Source organism: Oryctolagus cuniculus, chromosome 14 (genome assembly GCF_964237555.1).
Source record: "Oryctolagus cuniculus chromosome 14, mOryCun1.1, whole genome shotgun sequence".
Lineage (NCBI taxonomy): Eukaryota > Metazoa > Chordata > Mammalia > Lagomorpha > Leporidae > Oryctolagus > Oryctolagus cuniculus.
Window position 1 is genome coordinate 5,954,842 of NC_091445.1, and position 24,245 is coordinate 5,979,086.

The window sequence follows — 24,245 nt, forward strand, 5'->3', positions numbered from 1 at the left end:
CCTTTGCTATTTTTCCCTCCAGTTCCCCCCCCCCCCCGTGGCACTTATTAAAATAATAGAGCTATCATGCGGGCCATTTTGTTGTGCTCAGTTCCAAGCTATATTGAAGCATCAAAAAGGGTTTTATTTTCCTTTTTTCTATGATAATCCAAAAACTCTTAGAGTGGAAAAATTCAGGTCCACAACTCTCTATACTATTATTTCTCTTTCTCATAGCAGATGGAGTTTTTCAGGTCAAAACTGAATTTTTTCTCTGTAGAACATCTCAAGGCTGGGTCTGACTTTGCTACCTTTTGTCATTTTCAGTTGTTGATTTACTGGGAGAAAGTGTGCACCTGTTGGCCAAGAATAACATCTTGTTCTCATGCATAGGAGCATGAGATGTAGAAGGGCTTGAGTAATCTCTCAGTGACCATCTGTAACCTCCCACAGATAAGCATCCAGGCTGATGGTGCTTCTGTGTCTCCTCTTATAAATATCTGGCCATCAACGGAAAGGAGAGTCAGAATCATCAGTTTCAACGGAATCTTTCTTTACTATCTTTACTTTAATATTAACACTACTTTGTGTGCTCCCGGATTGGAAGGAGAATGAATGTTTTGTTATGATGTGGAAATGTATAAATAAAATGGAAAGAATAAATAAAATGGAAGTAAATGAGAAATATAAATAAAACAAACAAGCAGGGATGCAGAGTTGTTAGAAGGGGGAAGTAGAGAAGAGAACAAAAAGCAATTAACAAAAAGAAGAACAACATTTTGATCTGCCCTTCTGCTTGTTTCCCGTAGCTTTGGGTTTCATGCTGCAGGGATTGTTCAAACGACCTTGTATTTCAGGAGGGATAAATTAGAAGAGTTGACTCATTGGGAACCGGAGCTCAAGGAGCCTTTGAAAGGACATTATGTAGCTTAGTGCCACAAGAGACACACACAAGTGTGGTTTCTTGTAAGGAAAGAAGCCACATCGTGAACGGGTGTTCCCGAGTTATTGTTGATAATTAATAGTAAATTGGAACAAATAACCAAGTCAACGCTATCAACTCAGAAATAGTAATCAAAATCCTGATACAGAAGTAACTCAAAATTTAATGAAGCCCCGCCCTTGTATGTAGGACGTTCTGTTGTCCTTGCAGAGTATGTGAATCGCGCTCTGTTGCCCTGTGGAAAGAACCTCAGGGACGGAGTTGGTTTATTGAAGAACAGAAGAATAAAAACAGAAGGGAGGCTTCAGTAAACAGTGGAAAACAATCTGCACTCGGACGGATGGATGGCCACCAGAGCTGCCACACTTCTGATGACACTGAGTGAGCATGCATTGTGTTTTGCCCGAGATAGCCCCAATTATTCCTGTTATCTCAAGGTCATCATGACTATTACCTCCCTTGACTCCAAAATGGCCCCGTTGGGACATTAAATGAGGTGATCACCCCTCAAGTAAGCCACACTACTGAGGAAACCTTCTCCGTCCAGGAGTGGAGAGGACAAGATGCTCTGAAGGCTCCTTCCAACATGCACGCTTGAATTTCAAAGTTCAGGGACATCCATCACCTATGTGCCCTCTATGACCGAGCTTTAGTGCCCACTCCAGTTGCCTGTCAACCATCCTGAGGAAGCAATTTGATTACACATTCAGCTGGCCCCACCCACGTCTAGACACACCCGAGAGCCCGTTCCCATGGCAGCATCTTCTGGGCCCTTCACTGAGACACACTGACCTGGTGTAGTTTATGAACAACCTCACCCTCATCCTCCCCTTTGTTAGGAGAAATATGAACTCCTGGAAGAGGGTGTCATGTGTTAACTGTTCACATGCACCAACCACCAACACCAACACCAAGGGACAGTTTTACACTGGTGTGCAAGGACTTGAAAAGCCTGCTGCGTGTTTTGATAAACATGAGCTAAAATGAATGTTCCACTATTTCTTCTGGGTCATGTGCTTGGGGAGAGAGAAGGTTCTTGCTGGACAAGACATGACATGTAGTGGTGTCACTTGTGGGGAAAGCTCGATCGTCACAGAGGAACACACTTGGATAGATGTGTCTGTCATTTGCCGGGAACCCAGATATATTCTGGGGGGTCAGTGGGAAGGGGTGAACCACCCAAGGAGGGTGTGTCTTCTCTGTGGCTCCCCCATCTTTTTTCTTTGATTATTTTATTTTTAATTTTTTAGAAGGAAGTGAAAAATTGGGTAGTGAAAAATTTTTGCTTGTACACAAATGGCATTTTTCTAAACAGGCAGCGATCCTTGCATTACATAATAACCATCCTTATCAAGTACATCTAGGAAGATCAGCAAGAGTGGGAGCCGGACAGAGGGACTTCAAAATGTTCACACAAAGCAGAATTAAATTTGGGACATGCTCAATCGGACTTGCCCCAAATGGTGGAGTTAGAAATGTGCCAGGGGATTCCAATACAATCCCATCAAGGTGGCATGTACCAATGCCATCTCACTAGTCCAAGTGATCAATTTCAGTTCACAATTGATCACACTGATAGGTCTAAGAGTCGAAGGGATCACACAAACAAGACTAGTGTCTGCTAATACTAACTGATAGAATCAAAAAGGGAGAGAACGATCCAACATGGGAAGTGGACTCATAAAATGGCAGATGTCCTAAACAGCACTCTGGCCTCAGAATCAGCCCTTAAGGCATTCAGATCTGGCTGAAGAGCCCATGAGAGTATTTTAGGCATGGAAAGCCAAGACACTCTGGAAAAAAAAAAAAAAAAACTAAATGAAAGATCTCTGCGAGTGAGATCCCAGTGTAAAGAACGGGGCCATCAAAGAAGGAGGTACCTTTCTCTGAAGGGAGGAGACAACTTCCACTTTGACTATGACCCTGTCTGAATAAGATCAAAGTCAGCGAACTCAAAAGGCTTCCATAGCCTTGGCAACTCATGACTAGAGCCTAGGGAGATTACTGATGCCATAAACAAGAGTGTCAAATTGTTAAGTCAACAACAGGAGTCACTGTGTACTTACTTCTCATGTGGGATCTGTCCTTAATGTGTTGTCCAATGTGAATTAATGCTATAACTAGTATTAAAACAGTATTTTACACTTTATGTTCTGTGTGGGTGCAAACTGATGAAATTTTTACTTAATATATACTAAATCGATCTTCTGTATATAAAGATAATTGAAAATGAATCTTGATGTGAATGGAAGGGGAGGGGGAGAGGGAGCGGGAGATGGGAGGGGTGCGAGTGGGAGGGAAATTATGTGGGGGGGGGGGTCATTGTAATCCATAAACTGTACTTTGGAAATTTATATTTACTAAATAAAAAAAATAAAATAAAAAAAGTTTGTTTGCCTTAGCGCAAAAAAAAAAAAAATCCATGCATTCAGGTATGTCTGTGATGACTTGCATGAGAGAAAATCATTTTGTTGATTTTTGTACCTTTTGTCTGCAGGAAATACCAAGTAGATATTTAAAATGACCACATTATACTATAAAAGGATGGGTTTTTCACTAAAACAATAATACAATGTTTAAAAACCTTTCAAAGTGATATGCGTATAATAAATAATTGACTTTTTCAGAAAACAAATGTTAGTACTGTTATTAATGGTACTACTATTTAAGTAGAAGGTAAAAAAAAAAAAGCAGCTATTTGTTATGAAAATATTTTAGTAAGCTCAGACTTGGTTTTCTGAAAACACCATTACTCTCATGTCTGGCTTGTTTATCTTATCTGATTCTTTTTCCAAGTAGGAATTTGTCACCAGCCAAAGTCCCTGAGGTCTTGTCTTTCTGGAAGACTACTTTGATAATAGTTAGGAGAAGCTTTCCTACCATGTCTGCGAGTGATTTAAGCCAAAGAACGAACACTCTTGATGATCACAAAAGGAGCTGGGATAAGCTGAATTACATTCCTTTCTTTTTTTTTTTTTTTTTTTTTTTGACAGGCAGAGTGGACAGTGAGAGAGAGAGACAGAGAGAAAGGTCTTCCTTTGCCGTTGGTTCACCCTCCAATGGCCGCCGCGGCTGGTGCACTGCGGCCAGCGCACCGCGCTGATCCGATGGCAGGAGCCAGGTACATATCCTGATCTCCCATGGGGTGCAGGGCCCAATGTCTTGGGCCTTCCTCCACTGCACTCCCGGGCCACAGCAGAGAGCTGGCCTAGAAGAGGGGCAACCAGGACAGAATCCGGTGCCCCAACCGGGACTAGAACCCGGTGTGCCGGCGCCAGAAGGCAGAGGATTAGCCTAGTGAGCCGCGGCGCTGGCCTACATTCCTTTTCAACGTATGTTTTTTGTCCAGTGGTTTCCAGGGAATTTTCATAAGATACCCAATGAAAAGAACCAAATGGGACGCCATACGTACTTGTGTGTAACATCAGCATTGTGTCTGCAATTAAATCCCAGGAAGCAGGAAATTTTCTTTCTGCCTAAAAAGGTATGTTTGCTGTACTTAAGTTTGGTTTTACCCCCAATATCATATCTTACCCATATTTGTATCTACCCCGTCATTTATTTAAAAGTATTTATTGAGCATAACTAGGTCTCATAAATTGAGCACTGAGGATACATACATACATGCGTGCATGCATACACACAGGCACACATACACGCATACGTATATGCAATAGGCTCAGACAGTCTTGGAGAGATTTTTCCCAGTAGAAAAGTGTCTGGTCTTCGACTTCCTTTCATTCTTTTCTGTTTGGCTCCATTGGAGAGAAGACTCGAAACACAGAGCTCTTAAGCGTCCCACATTTTAACTCTGGCTTCTCGGGAAGCTTTAGAAGTGGGAGAAAACTGGATGGATGGAGAAAAGGAACCAGGGTGGGGACGGGAGCCTGGGGGGACTGCAACACCACTGTCTGACCTTGATTCCTGTCCCTTCCACTCCCTGGCAGCAGACGCACCCACACTTCCCTTAGCACACTCAGCACCCTTGCTCTAATTACTCCCTTGCAGGACTCTTTATCCTAATAGTTTAATGGTTCAATTACTTTAGAAAAGATCTCCCTTGAGAATTTAAACTGAAGGATCATGAACTATTCTGCAAGGTGTGCTTGTTTATTAGAATTTTTAACCTCTTTTCACAAATGAAATGAAACCCCAGTGTCAGATCGTCATCCCTTTTGCTTTTAAGAAGAACTAGGAAGATTTGATGCCGAATTTTTATGAAAACATAAAACCACTATAAAAATCCTTCTCAACTATACCAACTACCTGTAAAAAAGATGCTTTCTTAGTCTTTCAGACCAACAAAGCTGTCTGTTTATCTCTGCTCTGGATTCAGGATTACCAGATCATGGCCAGGGGTGGCTGCTGTGGCAAACCAGTTAAGCCCCAACTTGGGATGCCTACATCCCACATCAGAGTGCCTGCTTCGAGTCCTAGCTACTTCGTTCTTCAGATCCAGCCTCCACCTAATGCACAAGGGAGGTGGAGGATGAGGACCCAAGTAGTTGGGTTCTTGCCACCCACTTCAGAGACCCAGATGGAGTTCCTGCCTCTTAGATTCAGCCCGGCTCAGCCCTGACATTTGGGGAGTGAATTAGCAGGTGAAAGACTGATCTCTTTCTCCCTCACTTGCTCTCTCTCTCTCTCTCTCTCCCTCTCCCTCTCCCTCTCAATAGATAAAACTTAAAAATAAATACCATGTCCAATTTTCTCACACATCACTCTGTATATGTGAAAAATTTGGCGTTCTACTTCACAGTAGTAATCTAATTACTGTCTTTTTAAACATCAAGTCTTAGAAAGCTAGGGTTCACTAGTATTTGCATTTCATTTGTTTGGATTATACCCCTTCAAGAAAATGCCCAGTGCTTCTAGTATACCAGCAAGAGAGGAGATGTGCCTACAAAAGTACAAATAGTATTTAAAAATATGGTTCAAACTTGGGTTTCTACACTTTCCATCAGCTATGCTAGAGCAGAGTAAATCTGATTCAACTGTGTAGTTGACAGAAAGCTAATTGTGTTAGATGATTTTTTTCCATTGTGAAGAAAAGAACTAGTTCAGCCTCCAGGAATACCACTTTAAAAAAAAACAGAGCTTAATTTCTTTTCAGAATTATAACCATCAATTTTTCTTCTTCCTTATTCTTTTATACCTAATAGCTGTCTAAATCACTCATTAAAAATTTTCAGCTATTATTCAGTTTTTTGAAACAGTCTTTTATTTGTAATAATGAACAGTGAAGGACTATTTTAAATTCTATTGAAAATGGTACAACCCAATACTTTAATAATGTGGATTTTTATGTTCCAAGTAACTATATGGTTATCACCTGGCTTGGCTTCCATTTTGTGTGTTACATGGACAATACTCACCCCTTTTCAGAATTTGACTTTGTACTCATTGCTGTGTTTATTTCTCAGTGATGTACAATTCTTGGTGCTAATGAGACTGGCACACAGTACTGGAAACGTTTGTTGTCCATATATTCTGTACTGAGAAGACAAAAGAAAGCTCTCCATCTTCTAATCTATTTTAATTGCTCTTATTTTTGACAAAAACTTGTGAAAGCAAAATTCCTTGTGAATCACAAATGTTTTAAACTGTTTTACAGAGAAACATGATCACTGACGCTTTGCCTTGTGCTGGTATGGACTTGAACAGGTCAGAGCATGTGATGTAATGGCAAGCAAGGAACCCTCTGGCCCCTGACCTCAGAAAGGTCACTTGGTGTTTCTGGAACTCAATTTCATCGTCAGTGAAATGAAGGAATGGACTAGATGCTCGGTAAGGGGTAAATAGCTCTGGATCAATTTTATAAGATATAAATCCATTTTACTAAGGTTAAAGAGTTCATCCTCTGTTAAAAATTCAACAGGCAGAACATTTTGCATGCATTTAAATCCTCAAAATAAACTATGGCATTTATGTATTTCTATTGCACATCGAGGGACATGGAGGCTCAGATTAGAAAACAATGCAATGCTCGCAACACTCCCTGTGTGTGCCAGGCTGTAGGGAGGCAAGTGTGAACCAGACAGTCCTGCCGTTCTGTCTTCACTGTGGATTCAAATCTCCCGGGGTCCTGCTCCAAGTCTGACTCTGATTGTGCAGGTTGATGGTGGGTTTCAGTTCCTGCATCTCTAGCGAGCTTCAAGGTTACACAAACGTGGTCTATCTGGGAGTCACACCTACAGTGGTAAGGGCTTACATGTTAGCTGTGAGTTTATCTTAGATGCCCATTATCAAATTGAAGAAGCTTCCTTCTGTTCCTAGTTTGCTACTGGTTTTACCAGGAATGTATATTGATTTTGTCAAATATTTCTGCCTATGTTTATGTGCTCATACAATTTTCTGTTAAAACAGTGAATTACATTGATTAGTTTTATTTAAAAGTATTTATTTGAGAGGCAGAGAGATAGACAGAGGGAGATCTCCCTTCTATGCAGTTTACTCCCCAAATGCCTGCAGTGGCAGGAGTTGGGCCAAGGGGGACACAAGAAAGTAGAAACTCAGTCCAGGACTCCCACATGGGTGGCAAGAACTTAGCTATATGAGTCATCACTATTGCCTGCAGGAAACTGTAATCAGGAGCCAGAGACAGAAGCAAACCCAGGCACTCTTTTTTTTTTTTTTTTTTTTTTTGGACAGGCAGAGTGGACAGTGAGAGAGAGAGACAGAAATAAAGGTCTTCCTTTTGCCATTGGTTCACCCTCCAATGGCCACCGCGGCCGGCACACCGCGCTGATCCGAAGGCAGGAGCCAGGTGCTTCTCCTGGTCTCCCATGGGGTGCAGGGCCCAAGCACTTGGGTCATCCTCCACTGCACTCCCAGGGCCACAGCAGAGAGCTGGCCTGGAAGAGGGGCAACCGGGACAGAATCCGGCACCCCGACAGGGACTAGAACCTGGTGTGCCGGCGCCGCAAGGCAGAGGATTAGCCTAGTGAGCTGCGGCGCCGGCCACCCAGGCACTCTTAAGTGAGATGTGGGCTTCTCAACCAACGTCTCAACTGCTAATCCAAATACGCATCCCTAGTTTCTTAAGGAAGAAGCTGAGATCGCTTATCAGAGAACGTTCTCCATGGAGGCAGTTAGAGCTCCAAGATTTCCCTCTAGATGCTGCAACAGCTGCACCTGCAAAGTTTAATGTGATGTGTTTTATTTCTGTACAACCCAAAACACTCCCTGATTTTTTTGATTTTCGTCTTTGATCCACAGGCTGTGCAGAAGTGTGTAATACAGTTTGCATACTCATGGGGACTTTCCTGATTTCTTTTGTTATTAATTTCTCATGTACTTTCAGTGTAGACTTGAATTATGTTAATTTTCTTAAAATTTAATTTTTTAAGGAGGTTGTTTTAGGGCCCAGAACAAGCTCTATCTTGGTACATGTTCAGTGTGCACTTCAAACTAATGGGTGTTCTGTTGTAGGGTGGGTCATGTGGTTGATAACACTCAAATCTGCTTCTATGATGATGTGTTCTTATTGATTTTTGTCTCGTAGTCTATGGGTTATTGTAAATGAGTATTAAAATATCTGTGATTATGGATCTATTTATATCCTCCTGGAATTCTACAGGTTCCCATTCCAAATACCTTGTGTCTCTATTCTAAATACATGAGTAATGAGTATGGTTATGAACCCCTAGAGAATTTTCATCCTAAAATGACCCTCTTTATCTCTGACAATATTTTTTGCTCTGAAATCTGTCTGTTATTAATATGGTCACTCACGCTGTAGCTTTATTCGTGTGTGGCTTGTGTATATGCCCCTTCTTTTACGTTAGCCTGTCTTTATATTTAAGGTGTACGCTTAGTCTGTGCTTCTCAGTTCACTGAATCTCTGCCTTTCCAATTTGTGTTTCTACAATTTTTATAATGTGATAACTGATAGATTGCATTGTAATCTCCCATCTCGTTTTGATTACTGTTTCTCCCAATTGTTCTTGGCTGATTTTTTCCCCATTTCCCATATTCTTTTTGATTGAGTTTTTTATTCTATTTCATCTCAGGGATGGCTGCTTGACTGTAGCTTCTACTATTCTTTATTGGTGGCCTTAGCATTTGTCGCCTGCTAATTTTCCTCCTTACAGTCTATCTTCAGTTGACACTATCCCACTAAGGATCTTTAGCAGTAAACCTCCATTTCCCCACTCTGCCTTTGTGTTACTCAAGTTATACATCCTAGTTCTATATATCTTACAAACAGTGGAGTCCTATTATTTTTGCCACAAGTGAGCAATATTTTAATGAAAGGTTTCCTTTCTTTAGGACATCATTCATTCACAGAATTCCCTAACCACAGATTGACTTTGTCTGCTGCACAGCTGTCTGGAATTCGTGCCCAGGAGTTTAGAAGAATTTGCTTTGCTTTTTATCTTTTCCACAATGAAGCTGTGAGCAGTTATGTGGAAGCATCAAGTGTGATCCAACCACGTAATGCATGTCTTTCTTAAGTTAAAGATCCATCTTATAACAATGGTTCTTAGCTCAGAAACAGAGAAGACAACAGGCGGCAGGAAAGAAAGGCCTGAGGGCTGTGGGACTGCTAACATCAGAGTGTAAGAGAAGCCGAGGAAGACAGCTGCTGGTGAGTTATCCTCCAAGCATCCTGAACTGTGTGAGCCGGGCTGCCCTCAGTCCAGCCAGCCTGGGGAGCATCTGTCTCCTCCAGGGTTCTGGATACTGGCTCAAGGCCTTTTCCTTTGTTCCCACAGATGTTCAAACTCAAAAGCTATTACTGCTTAATTCCCTACTCTTAGGTAAGCGCAAGACACTGGATTGGGGAACAGTAAACTTTGTTGCAAAGATGAGACAGAATAAAAGAATTTTAGAACCACCAACAGCTATTTTAGTGTTCTTGACAGCCCTGCATAAAATTTTCAGTGTATCAAATAAAATAAAGGGCTAGAGTCATCTTCAGTGTGAATTTGAAGGCCAGTGAGAAGCACGGTATCTCGTTCTGTTACTTACACTGGGGAACACACAAGGGAAAGATGAAAAATAATCACACGGCAAGGCTTGGGAGAGAAGTGTGAGCCCTGAGGTCAGCTCAGCACAGAACCCGCACCACCCAAGCGGCTGATGATTTTTTACAAGTGTTTGACCGTTTTGTTCAATACATCTTTCCATATGCCCTTGCAGTTGAGGCTTCTGTTCTTTTCTTTTCATTCCTTTATAAAAATCCACATATCTGTTATTTTTAGCAACTCCTTTTTTTTTCTTAAAGACTTATTTATTTATTTGAAAGTCAGAGTTACACAGAGAGGGGAGAGGCAGAGAGAGAGAGAGGTCTTCCATCCGATGGTTCACTCTCCAATTGCTGCAACGGCTGGAGCTGCGCTGATCCAAAGTCAGGAGCTTCTTCCGGGTCTCCCACGTGGGTGCAGAGGCCCAAGGACTTGGGCCATCTTCTACTGCTTTCCCAGGCCATAGCAGAGAGCTGAATCGGAAGTGGAGTAGCGGGGACTAGAACTGGTGCCTATATGGGATGCCAGTGCATCAGGCCAGGGCGTTAACCTGCTGCACCACAGCACCAGCCCCTTAGCAACTCTTAATGATTTAATTATTTTAGTTTTTGTATCCCTGAAAGATTATTTATTTTGCTTTCCTGTTCACAGATATATTCATTGATTGACTAATTATCGGTTGGCAGACCTTTTTTTTCTTTCAGTGTTGTAACAATGCAATCTGCTGTTTCCTGGAGTGCATTGTTCCTGTTGTAAAATCTGCTGTCATCCTTATGTCTTTCCTCTTGTGCAACGTAATGTTTTCCCCTCTGGCTACTTTTGTCTTCATCAATTTTATTATAATCCACTTCAGTGTACTTTGCATCACGTCTCTTATTCTTGATGTTTATTGAACTTCTTGGATCTGTGGCTTATAATTTCACTGATCTGAACAATTTTCTTCAGTTATTTCTTCAAATATGTTCTGTGTCTCATAGCTCTCTCTGCTGTCCTTCAGGGATTCCAATTACATGCTTTTGTCCATTTGAAGTCATCAGATACATTACTGTGCATTTTTCTTTGTTGTTTAGATTTTATTCCTCTTTTGCTTTGGGCTGTTTCTAAATCTTTGAAGTTTCCTAAATTTTTCTATTATGGGATACAATCCACTGTTAGTTCTATCCAGTGAATTTTTTAAATAAGACATTGCAGTTTTCATCTCTATCAATTAATTTTGGGTTATTTTAACAGTGTTTATATCTTTATTTAACTTGTTCAATCTTGCTCCAACTTACGGAGTACAAATGTAATAATGACTGTTTAAATTCCCTGCTCTATTAATTGCATCACCATGTCAACAGCAGGTCAATGAAATTTCCAGCTGGCTGCCGTACCTTCTAATTATTGTGCTTTTTTGCATGCCTTCGATGCGAGGCATTGTGGATCACATCTTATTGAGTGCTGTACATTTTGCATTCCTGTACATATTCTTGAGCCTTGTTCTGGTACTCAGTAGCTTGTTCACACCAGGTTTTACTCTAAACTTCATTAGCAGAACCACGGCAGCATCTAGCACAGTGTTAGTTTTTTTGATCTTCTGTGCTGCCTCCCACCCACCGCCACCCCACCCCCGGCCGACTATTGCAAGACACCTCTTGGCACTCTAACAGATAGCCTCTGAATATGAAGGTTTTCCCCTCTAGTTGAGGGAACTATTCTGGCCTATGTGAGCACTGATTACCATTTGCTCTCATTGTTTTAGGGATATTGTCCCCAGGTAGGGACACCTTCCTCACACAAGTGTCCTGATCAGCACTCAGCTGAACCCTTGGATGGGGTGCGGGGGTGTTCTCTGCAGGTCTCTGGCTTTCGCTGTCTGTGCCACTTTCTGTCTGGTGTCTCTGTGGTCTCTGGCTCCCTTGGCTTCCCTAGACTCGCTGCTGTCTCCTCACCACATGAGATCACTGGACACAGCCTTGGTCCCCACCCCTGTGCTGTGGCCTGACGTCTCTCTCCAGGTGGTGAGCTGGGCATGTGGGGGTCTCACCTAACTTGCCTTCCGTCTCTCAGGCATCTTCCGCTGCGTGACGCCAATGACTGGGAAGTCACTGTTTTACAGATTTGTCTGGGCGTCTAGTCAATTCAGGCAGAAGGGCATCGCTAATCTCTATTACTCCATCAAAAGTGAGTTTTTGGGAACCAGTGTTTTGGTGCAGCTGGTTAAGCTGTTTCTTGTGACACTGGCATCCCGTACTGGATGCAGGTTCAAGCCCCAGCTGCTATACTTGCAATGCAGCTTCCTGCTAATGTGTCTGGGAAGGCAGCAGAAGACGGCTCGAGTGCTCAGACCTCTACCACCAATGTGGGAGACCTTGATGGAGTCCCTGCTGCCTGGCTTCAACTTCATCCATCCCTGTGTCTGTCTTCAAGCTATTTGGGGAGTGAACCAGCAGATGGAAGATCTCTCTCTCTCTCTCTCTCTCTCTTTTTCCTCTCATTCTGCCTTTCAAATAAATATTTCACAAAGTGAATTTTCAGAGTTGTTTGTAAAAATAAATGTTTTTAGGTCACTCCCTTGCTTCCTCCTGTCAGTGTTTCCCCCTCAGTGTGCCTTACTTGGGCAACAGACTCCCTGGTCTGGCAGGTGCCTCCTCTCTGAGCTCGTCTGTGACTCTCACTCATGTTTACTCTCAGTTATTGTCCCGTCTTTCCTCCTGTAAGCCTAGTCAGGCCACTGCTGCAGTGGGTGACTTTTCTGATGACAGCTCTTTGCTTCACTGAGGACTCTGCTCACACATCACCTCTTCAGCAGGGCCCTTCTCTCTACAACAGCTGTGTGCCTCCTCGGCTGATTTCCAAATGCTGCTCTACTTTGAAGGAGTCCTAATCCCTGAAATTGTGTTAGTAATTATCTAGTTTCCCTACAGAAAAACGGGAAGGACTTTGTCTTATTCACAGCCCTATTCCTAGAGCTTATAGCATTGTCTCACATTTCAAAGATGGTCATTGCATAATCACTGGATAGATGGATGCATGGATGGATGGGTGGGTGGGTGGGATTTGCATATGCATGGATGGATGGGTGTGTGGATGGGTAGATTTGTGAATGGATGTGTGGTTGGGTGGGTGGATAGGTGGGTGTATGGTGGCTTGCTGGCTGGCTGGCTGGGTAGATGGATGGACGGGTGAGTAGATGGATGGATAGGTGGGTAGATGGATGGATAGGTAGGTGGATGGATGGATGGGTGGGTGGGTGGGATTTGCAGATGGATGGATGAGTGTGTGGGTGGGTGGATTTGTGGATGGCTGGCTGGATGGGTGGATGTGTATGAGGGTGGGTAGGTAGATGGATGGATGGGTGGGTGGATGGATGTTTGGGTGAGTAGATGGCTGGCTGGCTGGATGGGTGGATAGGTACATGGATGGGTGGGTGGATGGATGGATGGATGGATAGGTAGGTGGATGGATGGATGGGTAGGTGGGTAGATGGATGGATGGGTGGGTGGATGGATGTTTGGGTGAGTAGATGGCTGGCTGGCTGGATGGGTGGATAGGTACATGGATGGGTGGGTGGATGGATGGATGGATGGGTGGGTGGGTGGATGGATGGATGGATGGATGGGTAGGCGGATGGATGGATGGGTAGGTGGGTAGATGGATGGACGGGTGGGTGGGTGGGTGGATAGAATTTTGAAGTCAAAGGGAGAAGAGGAACTTAGGTTGTGACTCACACTTCAGACAGCTCTTGTATCATCAGCTGATGGCAGGTGGCTGGAGAAAAGCATGTGTTTTTGTAGGAAATGAGAGTAAAACAAAAATGCTGCCTTCTTCTTGTCCCTCCTGAATTAAAAGTCATGCCCCAGCCCAGCAGTCAGAAGCGGGGAGCATTGAAGATGTGCTCTGATGACCTCTGATTTGATTTTTGTTTCTCTTCTTGTTGCTTCAGCTGTTGTTTTTCTTTCCTTTCATCTGATCCAATCCTCACTGCGGTTTGAAAGGCAACTTCCCATCCCTGTGTTCGGCTGTGTTTGTGGTTCTTTTGTGTTAAACCCTATAGGGATGCTTACTTGTGCCCTACATGACTCAACATCCTATTACTTTGTGGAGCCTGACACAACTTTGTCACTTTCTGAGACAAAAAGACAAGTCTTCACCTGCAAGGGGACATGTCCTTTCAGCACTGCTACGCCAGCTTTCAAAGTGAGGGCCACATTTCCCCACCACTAATTCATCCAATCACATGGCCAGAAAACTCCGCTGAAGTCACTCTGTCACTTGGTTTGTTATTTATATGATAAGCATCCTCAAAAATGGCACACTCCGCTACACTACCGTCTTAGACACCTTCCTTGGACATGATTAGACCTGATGCGTTGGATGTTCTTAACTATAAATACAGAAATCCATGTTGTTTCTAGAAGGAGGCAATTCTGTCCATGTTCCCAATGTATAAACATGTGCCTCTGCAAAGTATAAGGTGGAAGAAAAGAGTCTACCACTCGCTGCTCCAAACCTGCAGAGTAAAACTGAATAGTTGGTCAAATTATATGCCTACACCATTGCTTACCATGCTGCTATGCTAACTGGTGGGCAGAGGGGGGATCTGAGAAGAGCGCACCTGATTAGTTGACTGGGCAGAGAGAGGTGGGGTGGGCTGACAAGTCATGTTTTCCTGATCTGATGGACTCCTATTTTCGTTATGCATATTTACAATCACACCCCTTCAGGAATACAGCCAAGTGAAGTTGTTTATGGCTGTCCTGAGAACCTAGCTATTGTATATTGCATTGTTTCCAAAGGAGAGCTTATTCTAAATGGCAAATAATTCTCTTACAGCTGAGCTTGTGGACAATTCCTATATAAATTGGGAGTCCTCTGTATCAAGGCACAAAATGATAAGACCATCATGAAATGCCATCAGGGATGACAGCAAGCACCGGCTCCCACAGAGCAAAGTAAACCCAGCAGGTGGAAGGGAGTGCAACTCTTTTCAAAGTGAACCACATGGGAGATCCAAGCGTGGCTGGTCAGGACCTCGGCCACCCCACATAACCACCAAATCGTGAGGACATTTTAGATGAGGGAGTGGGACCCCGGGTCACAAGTGCCCCGAGTCCAGCAGTCTAGACAGCATGCTCAGGGGCCAGCTCTGGACAGCACGAAGGAGACTGTTTCATCCTTACTTCTATGTCCTGTCCTTGTCCTGGTGCTGCCCTGTGGGCACTCAACATTCCCTCTGACTCTGTGGTCTTCGCTTCCTCTATTAAAACACCCACACAATGGTTTCAGCGACACAGCTGTTCCACACTCTCCTTCCTGGTCCAGTGCGTGTTTCATAGCAGAGAATCAAGTCCACGGTCAAGCCAAGGGAGAACCGCTCCCACTGCAGATCTTTAGGCTTCAAGGCATAGGCAACGGAGAAACTCAAGGGATGGAAATTCTTCAGGGCCCACGCAATCATTCTGCATGCACTGTGGGTTCTCCCTGCTCTTCAGGAGGCGGATGGCACAACACTGATATTCAACACCAGCAGCTCTAAAGGGTCTCTGGGAATTTCAGAGAAACGTCTGTGGTCACAGGCCTGGCCCACGGAGACTGAGCTAACTGGCCCTGGTGGAATGTGGCCTCTGGGTGTTGTTACAGCTTTTAGGTAATTGCAGTGGGAAGCTAGAACTGAAAACCATGTTTCTGTAGGCCTAAGGTCTCCCCTCCACACACTCTTCTCTCTCATCCCTGCCCCCATCTTCTGGCTCCATCTTCTGACTTCTACCAGTGGGGCCATACCAGTGCCCCTGGGATGGATAAAGAGGGCATCCTTGCCTGTAAGGGGGTCTGTCCAGGAGAAAAGGGCGTGCCAGTGGAATGGCTGAGGGGCCTCCTCCGTGGACCCAGGCAGGAAGTTTCTGCCAACACAGCGGAGTAACAGGCTTTTTGCACTCTAAGAATGTGTTTCTAGTAGATGGAGCCACCAGGGGGATTCACTCAGTAATCTGATGCAAACTACAATCTACTTCTGCCCCTGTGGGTACCATAGATCAATACTGCAATTTCTATTGTGAGTCACTGAGGTTGAACATCACATTAATTTTTCATATGCTGAGACATCCATGCATTTACTCGGTTCTTGTCAGAAAACCTGACCCATATCCCTTTTTGTAAGTTAGGAGAAAGGCATGCGTGCACTTAACTACTTGGTTGTTCCTGCAGAGATCTGCATTCACGTGGGCCACTCCCTTCAGGGTTCTCAGAATTGACTGAACAGAGAGAGCTTTTAACAGTGGATTGCCTGGGCCGTACCTGGCTGGAAACCTCTGGACTGGGGTCCAGGCAATGGTCCTTGGGAACCATGCTGCAGGCCGGGAGGTTGTCTCACAGGGACAGTGTTGGACAATGATGTGAGTTCCTCAGCAAAGCACAGAGGGCTGTGCTGGGGACAAGTCTACCATTCAACAAGTTCACAGAATGTTCCATACACCAGAATTCCCTTTGGCATGAGGATGAACCATTCCTCCAGCATTAAACACACGGTGATCTGAATCTGCCATCAGCAACCGGGAGGGCCTTCTCTGACATCCGCATCCCAGGAAGATTTCGGATATCAGAGATTAATTCTGGAAGGAAGTTTTACTTTCCATCAGGAGTAACACACAGGGGCTCTGCTTGCCTCTGACATCTGGGAGACAGCCCTTCAGGTTCCCATATGAGAACTAGAATAAGAGGATCCCAATGCTGTTTGCCTGTCCTTGCCCTGAGGCCCTGAGCTGTCGCAAGGAAAATTTCTCTGGGATGAAAATAATGTCCCCTGATCACCTTTGAGTCCACTGAGGCAGGCAGGGCCTGTGAGGGACTTCACCCAGCGAGCTGGGCAAAGATGCAAGCGCAATTTAATTTTCTGGTCTATGCAGACTTCTAATTGTGACATTGAGCAGCCATGTCTACTTTCAGGAAGACACAGCATATATACACATACTATGTTTTTACAAATAAGAAAAATGCCATTAGAAGAGAACTTTGTTTAAACCATATCAAAGGGACATTCTTCATTGGAAAACAAGACAAAGGAATGAAAGAGTCTTGAATCTTGAGAGATTCTGTGGACCAGGCAGAGCCACACAGGCCTCTCCTGGTACTGTGGGTGCCAAGGGCTTGCCCTCCGTCGGGGATCCAAGGGTCTTGCTTTCATCTCGAATCACCCATACAACTGGGAGGGTCTGTCTTCACTTCCTCCAGGCCTCAGCTTTCGCAAAAGGGCCCAATTTCCCATGAATTCTGACACTTCCTGGGAGGAGAGATGAGAAAAGAGCCTTACCTGGAAGGCAAATGAGGAAACTGTAGGCAGGAAGTTAGAAGAAGTCCAGTGCGACTCAACACTGGGGAAGGAAAACTCCATGTTCTGGGCCAAGGGTGACAGTGAGTTTTTCCCATCACTGATGTGTGGGCTTGAGCATGGCCAGGGTCCTTTCTCCATGGGTCTACAGGAAATTCACAAGGTAATCACTTGAAAAGCATTACAGGGATCAGAAAACGTTCTTCAGTGAACTGGCTTCAGCATTTCCTAAAGGCTGGGCTCGCCCAAGTGAGGTCTTTGTTGCCTCTGACTCCTCCCATCAGATAGTGAACGCCTGCCTGTCCACTGGCAGCCAAGCTCACCGGGCAAGGTGCAGCATCCCCGGATCGCGGTGATTCTTTGTTCAATGTCCGGTGTTGGGATGGACTCCACCAGGGGAGAGGCGGAAGGAGCTGAGTCCCTCGATTTCTCTGGCTTCGCTGGGGACTCTGGGCCCAGTCGTGTCCTGGAGCCAGTCCAGGTGCTTGCTTCCCCTGGTCCACCGGCCTTACCACGAGGAAAAGCAAGTGGGAGCCACTGGCCTCTCTCTGGCCTGGGATACTGGTGAGCATTTCCGTGCTTTGCTGATTAGGCTCCTGGTGCCCTGGTAGCAGAGTCAGATCAGGAGCCGGGCATGGCCACACTGGGACGTGAACCTGAACCTCAGTCCCCAGAGTCACCACTGGACGTTAACATCCTTGGTTGTTTCTTTGTTTGGTTGTTTCGTTGTTTAGTTGTTTCTGGGACTTGTTTTTAAGTTTGGTCTTACCACTCTTTTAAATTGTATTTAAATCTTGACATTAAAATTACATTCAATTTTTATATTTATTATATAAATTAATCCATCTTATTCATTTCATCTCTTAGTAGGGAAGGTAGACTTTTGATGGTTCTTCATTTCAGCCATCCTTAGAACAGCTGTTAACTATTCTAAACATGCTTTTTGGCTAACACGACACAGCTTCATTTAAAAATAAGATTTGTCTGGGTTCCAGGGCTTGCTGTGCGACTCTGGCCTGGTGACATTACCTCTCTATGTCCCAGCACAGAGGTGATGACCCACAAGGCAGCATCGTGTAACCGTCACACGAGCGAGCCCTGTGCAGCTTCGGCACAGCGCTGGATGTGGTCAGAGGCCATCACAGAGAGTGACGAGGATGATGAGTGAGGGCACTGTGCGGGGAGCAAGGGGCTGTGCTGTTCACAGAGGAAGAAGTCAATCTGTTTGCAACCTGCAAGTTGGAAGCAGACATGGCAGTAAGAAACACTTGTTAAAAGAGTTTTGTGATGAGCAGCAGAAGAGAGCTCAGGCTATCCCACTCTCAAATGCATGCACGCCAGGCACAGGCACGCCCGGTCCCCCCGCTAACACACAACACCCCTAACATACAACACACCCATGCACACTATGGTCAGTAGCAGAATAGACTCCACCTACCCATACGTGCATACACACACATACACACACACTCAGGCTTGCCCCTACACACACTACACCCATGTATACACTTAGCTACACACACTCACTTCCAAATAAGGATATTTCAACAAGTTTATGTAAAATGGAGTTAAATTTATTTTCATGACGAGATTTTGTGAAAACCATGCATATGAGGGGGGTCTCCAAAATGTTCATGGGAAATGCATATTATAAAAAATATGCATTGATCTCAAATCTGTTTATATCAAAAAATAATCACTTTTTACTTCAATTTTCCATGAACTTTTTGAAGCGTCCTTATACGTACATAGAATACATGGTTTAGAAAGCTGTTGAAAATGAGACCTTTTTAAGGATGTGCTTATCTTAAATGGCTAAACTTGAGCTATCTCACTATCAGGGGTGTTTCTGGCTGTGTCTGGCACAATCCCCTCCCAGATACAGGTCATGCACTACACCAGACTTTGAGTTGACCTTGTAACCAAACATCTTCCCCTTCTGCGGCCCATGTGGTTTCTGGGGTCTTCTATTTTTTAACCTGTTAAAACACGTTCAAGTCCAGCTTTGTGGATCTGACATCTAGCTCCCAGTGGAGTCTGCTAGTGGTTTTCTATTTCGGGTTTATTGCTAAGGAATGATCAGGAAGAGCAAGGTCACCATGATACACTAAAGAGAGGGCTTCTTCTCAGACTGCTTTCCTCTGTCTTTGTCCTGTCTTAGAAAATGAGCTGTAATTCTCTGAATTATCTGCCACATTACTTACTCTATCAACCATGAGACTTCCATCTGCACATGTGCTGGTAATTAAGAGGAGTCTCTGAGTGTCACAAGGACGCTGGAGCACACAGCAGGGGCATTTGCAACTGCTGCAGGGAGAGTTTGGTTAAATTTTCCTGATACTTCAAGACACTCATATTCAGACAAATAAACAAACACCCAAAACACCTACTAATGCTTGTCCCTCTGAATGCCGCTACTCCTGCAGGTCTGAGCCAACTTGCCCAGATGATGTTTGCCCACATTGTGAAGAACAAAGCCTCTCTCCTGAGATTCCAAGTGCAGTGGAGACGGAGACAACGGCACGGGACTGATCACTCTTCCCCCAAATCCTTGGTAACCCAGGAAAACAGATATGTGGGTAACTCCAAAATTTCACAGAAAATGGAATTAAAAATAAGTTCATTCTGCTGCAAAAAGTTTTTAGATCCATGTCTACAAGGGGTGTTTACAAAAATGATGAAAATGTGTATCATGGGAAAAGCACGCATGGATTTGCAAAGCTTTCTGCGTGCCATTTTTCATGACATTCTGAAGTACCCGAGAACTACACTTGCCCTGGTGAAGGGTGACAGTGTTACCCACAGGGGTTCAGCTGAAAAGCTCACGCTTAGGGATTCCCAGAGTGAACTGTAAGGGTTCCCCTGACAGATATGGCTGGGCACACGCCTGCGGACCCCGGAGCTTGCTGTCGGCTCATACTCCCTCTAGGTGGGTTTGGCATGGCTAGCTGACGTTCAAACGGAGGCAAGCAGAGGTGAGTGCAAGGTCAAATGTAGTAGAGGCCAACATCATGCCTCTGCAGTCCATCTGAACACAGGTCTCAGAATTAAACTTGCAAGCCTCCGCAGGAGTTGTTGACAGAGACACAGCCACAGTTTGCCTAGCATCAAACAATCCCCACATAGGGTTCACAAGAGTTCAGTGCAGAATCCAGTGCAGGCACATCAAGGGAAGAAGATGCTGGAAAATACAAGAACCATTTTTCCTGTGTACGGTTAGAACCATGTAACTCCAGCCATGATAAGAAAGATGTCCAGGAAACTTACACTACTCTATGAGATCCAATCTAAGAGAAAACATCATCTAGGGTAAGATCTTATCTGAAAGGGTAGAATCATTCCACAGTGTCTCATCAGAAGGAAAACGGGGCTCCTCCTCCAAGGAGCATCCTGGGAGAAGATTGTGTAGATTAAGAATATTCACTGGCCGGCGCCACGGCTCACTAGGCTAATCCTCCGCCTTGCAGCGCCGGCACACCGGGTTCTAGTCCCGGTCGAGGCGCCGGATTCTGTCCCGGTTGCCCCCCTTCCAGGCCAGCTCTCTGCTGTGGCCCGGGAGTGCAGTGGAGGATGGCCCAAGTGCTTGGGCCCTGCACCCCATGGGAGACCAGGAGAAGCACCTGGCTCCTGCCTTCAGATCAGCGCGGTGCGCCGGCCGCAGCGGCCATTGGAGGGTGAACCAACAGCAAAGGAAGACCTTTCTCTCTGTCTCTCTCTCTCACTGTCCACTCTGCCTGTCAAAAAAAAAAAAAAAAAGAATAAATTCACTGATCAAGAATAAAAGTCCCACATACACACACGCAGGCCATTTTCTCCCCGCAATGACACAGTACAACACCTGAAGAAATGGCTGCTACATGGTATGACAGGAACTTTTCCAAAACTCACAGTACAATAAGCAAAAGCTTACAACAGAAGGAGATAATATCACGAATCAGGCCTGGAGAATCACAGCACTGCTTTCTGATCTAGGGCTCTTCTCCTAAGCAGCAGGGGTCCTAAGTCATGCAACTGTGTGGTGAGCAAATGGCCCCAGCACCGTTCGGTGCAGCCTGCTTCTATTCAGGATACAATGCCTGTGAACACACAATGCCCTCTCTTTCTTCGTCATGGCCTTTAATCTAGAGCATCACCAAGCTTCATCGTCAAGGTCCTCTGCTTTATTCTTTTCTTTAGCTGCGACACTGGTCCATAAGTCATTCACTCATTTGACAAACACACACCACAGCAGGCTCTGATGGCCTGAATAACCACATTTTCTACCACATGACCTCATGCCCTCTCTTTGACAGTTGATGGGGCCTGGTGTGACAACTGACCCAAAGGGAGTGCCTCCAAATGCTTCCAGAATGTATCCCTTGTGAGGCTTGGCCAGAAAGCAGAAATAGGATTAACATTTAAGAAAAGTATTTAAAAATGTTGGGCCAGAGACAGCTAGATGAGTTTATGCTTGCTCTGACCACCATAATATATATATTATATTATATTACATTATGTTGTATTATATTATGTTATATATTATATTATACTGTATTATATTATATTATATTATGTTATGTTATGTTATGTTATATTATATTACAGGAAATGTAAAGGGCAAAAACCAAGGTAATCTTGAAAAAGCAGGACAAAGTTAGAAGACATCGCAGTATGTGATTGCAAGAATTATCATGCTATTATGACATACAGACAATATGGTACTAGGGTATAGCTTAATGGTATACTATACAGGATTTAGAAAGAGACCTATGCATGTTTAGGTAACTGATTTTTTATAAAGTAACTAAAGCAATTCAGCTGGAAAAGAAGTCTTTTTAATAGATGTTTCTGGAACATTAGATACTCACATGGGGAAAAATAATTCTCAACTCTTACCTCACACCATACAAAAATTAACTTTACATGGGTTATATACCTAAGTGTAAAAAATGAAAATCATAAAAAGCCTTTAAAAGAAAGCATAGGAAAAATCTTCATGATGTTGTCATGGGCACAGATTTCTTGGAAGATAAGTGAAAAAATCATAAGAGTAAAATTGGACAAGTTGGATTTCATCAAATAAATACTACTGCTGTAACAACATGAAATGGCCAAGTGAGAAACTGAGAGAAGACATTGACAATGCATGTAAATGGAAAAAAGTTTGTCCCAAATATACTTAGAGCTCTTAGAACACACTAAAAAGACAGACAATTTAGTGAAAAGAAATAGGTGGAAGTCTTGAACAGATAGTTCACACACAAAATAATGACAGATAAATAGATGACACATACATAAATAGATGGGCAGGAATGATCAATTAGCACATAACAATATGTTCAAGCTCATTAGTCATTGAGTCATCAGAGAATATAAAATGAAACTATATGAGGTGCTACTTCATACCTAGTAAAATGACTAATACTAAAAAGACTGAAAATACTGGCATTAGAGGAACAGGAACTCGTAAATTTCTAGTGTAAATGTAAAAATGGAGCAGCCAAAAGTTTAGCAGTTTCTTATAAAATTGAATATACACTTACATACAACCGAGAAATTCCACTATTTATTCAAAAGAATGAAAACATATGTTCTTATAAAGACATGCATAAATGTTTGGCTTTAGTCACAAAAGCCAATAATTAGAAATAACCCAAATATACTTCAAGAGATGAATAGATAAACAAACTGTGGAATCTCCATATTATGTATTATAAAATATTCGAAAAACCACTTAAAGTAGCAAATAATGAATGAGCCAAAAAGTCACACAACTGAAAACAAACAATAAACAAAATATTCCATTCATATTAAATTACACAAAGAAAATGAATCTGTAGTAACTAAAAGCAAATCAAAAGTTCCCAAGGGTCCTGTGTGGGTGTGTGGGTGTGTGGGTATGTGGGTGTGTGGTGTGTGTGTGTATATGTGTCCATGCCTGTAGAGGGGTGTTGATGGGTTAATAGATAAGGTACACAAGAGAAGTTGGAGATTGATTGGTACATTCTGTATCTTGATTATGGTGGTTCTCCATATCAAAATAAAAACTAAAACTTATTTTGCAGGTAAAGTCTTTAGACCAAACTAGTCAAATTTAACTATACAAAGAAAATTCAGCCAAGTGAGTATGTGTGTGAGTGTGCATGTGAGTCAGCCGGGAAGGGGAACCCAAGTTCTCCCACCCCACCAAGAAACCCATCCACTGATCATCCAGATCTATGGCTTCCTTTTTTATTTTTTGAAAAGCCTTTTATTTCTTCTTGCTCTTACAACATTTCCGCAATCCCAGGACAATGTTAAAATTATATTATTATCTTTGGAAGTTAACAGTATCAGTGATATAGAAACTTGTGTAGAAAAGAAAGGAACAACCACACAGTGTGTTCCAGAATAAGGCTAGTGGAACTATATTCTCTTATATGTCAGTCTTGTTTTCAAATATTTCATTTATGTAAAATATTCAGTAATACCAATATTTTAGTTTTTTGACTGTTTTGGGAAATTTAATTGACCAAATTTGTGATTAATGACCAAAATGCTCAGGAAAACTATTTTCAAAAATTTTTATTTGATACAGGAATTTACTGACTTGTTCACTCGCCAGTGAAGTAGTCAAGTGTCTTTATGTGTTTTCAAAATGTACACAAAGCCATGTTGCCACAGATGAAGAACTACCACACTCCTCGCAAACTGACTAAGATTCTGGGATGTCCAGTCTTCTCGGGATGTGTTTGTCCTCTGCATCCCAATTTCAAGAAACAGATGAGGTTTAGGCACACAGGAAACTGAGGGATATGGAAGCATCTCTGCATCCATTTAACTTCCAAGTCTAAAAGAGGAGTGTGTAGCTGTGATCAGACCAAGGTGTAGACGTCCTGTTGTCCTTGTTTGACTGACTTCAAACCCAAAAACCTGAGCAAACATTCAGGTGCAAGAATTTCAGAGTTCGGTACGAGAGCAAGGAATCAAGACAGGGAAAGGAAGAAGCCAAGGAGGAGTGCAATTTCAGCCCAAGGTCAAGGACATCCCTGGCAGGAAGTGGAAGAACCAGGCTTCTAGATTGCACGCC